Source organism: Triticum dicoccoides, chromosome 1B, assembly GCF_002162155.2.
Source record: "Triticum dicoccoides isolate Atlit2015 ecotype Zavitan chromosome 1B, WEW_v2.0, whole genome shotgun sequence".
Taxonomy (NCBI): Eukaryota; Viridiplantae; Streptophyta; class Magnoliopsida; order Poales; family Poaceae; genus Triticum; species Triticum dicoccoides.
The window spans coordinates 141,910,312-141,915,101 of NC_041381.1; the positions used below are offsets into that span (position 1 = coordinate 141,910,312).

The 4,790-nt window shown below is 40.1% G+C and overlaps 1 long non-coding RNA gene across 11 annotated transcripts in view; it reads right to left on the bottom strand.

Moving 5' to 3' along the window:
• Positions 1–4,784, bottom strand: part of LOC119323811 — an 11,489-nt gene extending 6,705 nt beyond the window's left edge. For 3 of the 11 annotated variants that reach the window (XR_005156538.1, XR_005156540.1, XR_005156535.1), the window contains exons 1-6: positions 4,440–4,784; positions 3,879–4,363; positions 2,839–2,954; positions 2,650–2,738; positions 902–2,355; positions 598–662 (exon numbers count right to left, since the gene is read on the bottom strand). This is a non-coding gene — a long non-coding RNA (uncharacterized LOC119323811). Of the gene's footprint in view, positions 1–7; positions 2,356–2,649; positions 2,739–2,838; positions 2,955–3,878; positions 4,364–4,439 lie in introns of those variants that run through there. The other 8 variants (XR_005156532.1, XR_005156524.1, XR_005156523.1 and 5 more) reach the window with 4 other exon arrangements.
• Between the last annotated feature and the right edge of the window lie 6 nt (positions 4,785–4,790).

Here is a 4,790-nt window from a genome sequence, read left to right on the forward strand (position 1 = left end):
TACTCAAAGTAATTCTTTAGGGAACTACAAAGAGACGAAAATCAAAGCTAAAGTTGTCACGTAATAAGAGATAAAGCAGAAGGGAAGCCCGAACAAATAAGGACTCGCAATAACAAGCGCCAAACAGGCCAACATCGCAAATATTCAGCAGTAATAAAGCAATCAATCAAAAAAATTGCACCATCCTGTACCATCAACAAAATAATCTCCCTTTTAGACTAGAATACCTAATTGAAAATGTAATTGCCAAGACCAAGCTGCAATGATTTTTATTGTGAAGTTGTCTACAACCTTTTTAATCACAGAACCTAATGGACCACTCATCATTGATTTTATAAGAGAAAAATGTACTTTCAAAAGTGGCACACTATCACACAGAGTAATCTAAAGTCGGTAGATTAGCTCTGCTTGATCTCTGTAGGAAATATACCATAATATATTTGCTATAATTATATTACGACATCTATAAGTTGTTCACCAGTATAATTAAAATCAAAATTAACATCAAGCCATTGAATAATCAATAATAATCCTTGTATGATTGTAGTCTCGATGTAAAAATAACAATGTAGCAGATTCATTTAAGCCACTCCTTACCTCGCCATGAAGTAGTCATCTTTTCTTTTCCTCTTTGAAGTGCCAGAGTTGCAGCCTCGATTCTACTGCATTGGCCGTCATTGAACTGAAGGGTCAGTGAGCAAGTAAAGAAACCCTAGATGCACTGCCTTAGTAAAAGAACCACAAGTAATCATCTAGAAAGGAATGGTAGGTCAACAACTAAATCATCTAAATAAAGGACTGACATAACATGAAAGCTCTAGTCAGGTTAACAAAATCACAACCTTTTCTGTAGAATTGGTAGCAATTATGAGCTAAGAACTTTCATGGGTTGAACCAGTACCTCTTCCTCCTGCCCAAGCACATTACCTCATAACCTCGTCCTCCTTATCATTTTTGCATGATATTTGACAAGCACACAAACGACTCAGACATTTATATGTCTAATCTTTAAAAAAATACTTGACATTTGGAAAGTAAGTATTCCACCTGGGTGCATCTTATGAACCTTGCTAGTTTTCTTCACAAACCCCTACCCAACCAAAATTACATTACCACTGAATCTGGTAAGAAGAAAACAAGTTTAGTAAATGCAATGCAGTGTGCATCAACATAATAACTCATTAATGTATATAGCTCTATGATCTCCAACAAGGAATGTGGGCATTCAATTGTCAAGGCTGCATTTCTTTCAGTTCTTTCGAGAGACCAATATGAACATTGCCCTTCAGTGGGGAACAAAATAGAGTACGTTCTACAGCTATTCACAAGCCCATTTAGTTGTAGTAGCGACCCAATGGGGAACTTTACTATTATTAGACACTTGCTCACGCAGTTAATAGTCAAAAAGAAATGATGAAACAAATGCATTGGTGAATTACCTGAAGCATACTCCTTTCCTTTACGAAGCCTTTTATCCCAAACAAGTTGGGGTAGGCTAGATATGAAACCCTTTCACGAGGACTTCCCAGGAGGTCACCCATCCTGAAGCATACTCCACATAAATGTATTTTTCTACAGAGCAATATATATTGAAATGCACAATGACGTCGTCTACAGAGCAATATAGATTCCTTGTCACCTCCATAACGACTTCAACACAACAAATTTGATACTCCCTCCAATCCGTATTACTTGTTGCTGAAATGGATGTATCTTAGATGAATGTCAATTATAGATGCATCTATTTCAACGACAAGTAATTTGGATCGGAGGGAGTATTCTACTTCTTTGATCTGGATGAAAGCATCCAAATTCAGAATTCCAATCTCCTACGGTGTCAACTGTAACATACAATTTGGCCAAAACTACATGCACTACCCGAAACTACAAAATGCCGTGTCATTACCTTTATTGCATGCTTGACTGCATACTGAAACATGGGGCCAAATGGTAGCTCTAATCGTGGCAGTCCTTGTCAGTTGTCGTTGTAACACCGTTAGAAATATTTTTCGCTGAAGAGTTTTATTAAAACTCAGCTAGATGCCTTTCCCAAAATAGTAGTATTTTATATGAAGAGAATCATATAGGATCCACACTCATGAAGATTTCAGTAACGGAAGCATAAATATGAGTACTGTCAACGGAAGTCATATTTAGTACTTTGATGGAGAATATCAGTGTCATCTTTAGAAGAATTTTGCCACATGTCTAATTTAATTAAACAAACACCTATTTGCAGTACCTTGATGATGAGAACATCACTACAGTCACTGATTAGCTGATTGCCAGTAAAATATGATTACTGTCTGGTGTAATGAAATAGCAGGGCAATGATGCATTGATGTTATGGTGGACCTGGGAACATGAGATTTACATCAAAATTCAGAATGAAGCTTGTAACAGCACATAGTTGCTAGGAAAATAAATAAACAAATAGAGCAAATGACGGCCAGCAGAATATTAAAATAAAGTTACCCATCAAGTTTGGTACAAATTCAATTATTGAGGATAATGTCTGCAAATTCCATTTAGAGGGCCTCGATCTCTGAATCATATGTTTCATCCAGTTATGGAGAAGAAAGGCACATACTAACTCATTTATGGAGCTAAACACTTGTTATATGCCAAGATCAGAAGATCGACACTTACTATATCAGGCTCTTCATTGTCATCTCGTCCATGATAATCTGAACAATCGAGCTTCAGAAGCTCATAAGTATCTCCTAGATCGGTCAATCCTGTTGCAGGGCAAATTCAACAGTTAATTGCGTTATGGTTTCAATACAATAGAAAGATACATAATAGGCATCATTATGTTGTACATAAATGAAGTATTACATGTTAGCAGTATAAGATGATGACGCTGTTTGTCCCAGATAGTTCCAATCGCTTTGATAGTTCCCATCTCTACCCACGTTTCTATGCATTTTGGATCACCATCTACAATGTACTACCTGCAATTACATATTAAAGGACATAAGGTGGTTGCTCAATGTAAAGCAAACATCATTTTCATGTCAAAAATAAAAAGGGCAGATACTGTTTAATACAGATTGTGCTCATTCAAACTTCTAATCCTATAAGTGACTACAGACAAAGATTTGAGGTAAAATGTAATGCAACTGATTTGGTTTAGTGTTTGAGAAAGAGAGTGTGATGACGATTGTACCAAATCCAAAATAAAATGCAACTCAATTGTGAAACATTGAGTATATGTAGTGTAGCAAAAGAGGACTCAGTTTTGTCTTTCATCTCAAGCCCAACACTCGCATCTTTTGCTGCATAATCTACCCATCACAGTGGAAGAGAACTGCCATGGTTTGCACTTGTCAGAACGACCATGGACAGATAATCCAACATTGGCGATGAATTGAACAGGCTGCAAGAGAGGTAAAGTGTGGGCTGTAAGGGCAACCCGAACATGGTCACCCATTCAGGGTCTATTTAGTACCCATACAACACGACTATCTTGATAATATACTCACAAACTTCGATGGAACTACCTTCAGGATTCCAAAAATTATAGTTGATGTATTTTTTTTGCGGGGAGTTGCTCTCAAAATTGTTCTGTATGAAGCGCTAGTTGAAATCTGAACAACATCTAATTACAAATTAAAGACTTGCTCTATTACCTCACTTAACAAAGTTGGGTAGTTTATTTACACAAAAGCTCTGTTCACTGCATAATTATCACGCAGGTTGAAGTGGGTTATTTGCCCGTGATTTAATAATAAGCATATAAAAGCATCGTGTGATCTTATCAGTTTTGAGAAGCAAACCTTTGGCACTGTGGCACCGCCAACTCTTCATCTAACATTGTATAAACTCTCTCCATGTATGACGAGTAAAATAGACCGAGTTGAAAGATGAGAAATCACCTGCAGTTGCATAATAAGTAAAGCGCCTCCATGGTAATGGGATGATCAAGACAGAGGTTGAGCCGTTCGTGCCGCTGCGCCCTGCCACTACTTTGGATGATATAGTAGCAACGGGCAATGAGTCCATCGCCACTCTCAGACCAGCTACACCATGCTCTTGCACCGCCGCCGTCACGTCGATCGTAAGCACCCGGTGTCCACCGTTTGAAGAGGACCAGACATGGCACAACCTAGCTCGCTTGATCTGTCACGCTACTGCAGCCGCAACCAACATAATCCCTCCTTGATGTTCTTGGGTTTACTCATCGTTTTGCTGCCCATGACGGTACACATGTGCCTGCTTGTCTTATTCCTCTTTGTGGTCTTCCAGAATCCTGATCCAGCAGAACATAGCAATCATCTTCTTCTTCTTTGGTTGTCGTCCCTTGAACAGCAGCCAACACGATCTTCTTCGATTATCATCAAGAACACACCACCTCCCCTTCCTACCAAGAAGAAAAATATGTACGAGAACTTTGTAGCAAGAAAAATATGTACGAGAACTTTGCAGCAAGAACACACCATGTTGCCTTCCTACTCTGCATCCTTCATCGTCTCCTTCTTCCGAGAAGACAAGCACCCATCCTGGAGATCTCCGCCGTAGAGGAATTCGTGCAGCCACCGCGCGTCACCTGCTGCCTGATGTACGTCCTCCTCGCCGAAGAGTCGGTAGACGCAGAAGCATAGGAAGCATTAAGGCCTGAGGCCGAAGTAGGTCGTGAAGCCCGTCGCGGTGTTGGAGAGGACCGGCGGCGGCGGCGGCGCATGAAACCCTAGCGCGTACGAGGGTGTCGGGGAGAGGAGCGACTCACGCTCGAAGAAGAGGTCAGTTCGGTGGAGCAGGGGGGGCGGTGGCAGAGCGGGATATGGGAC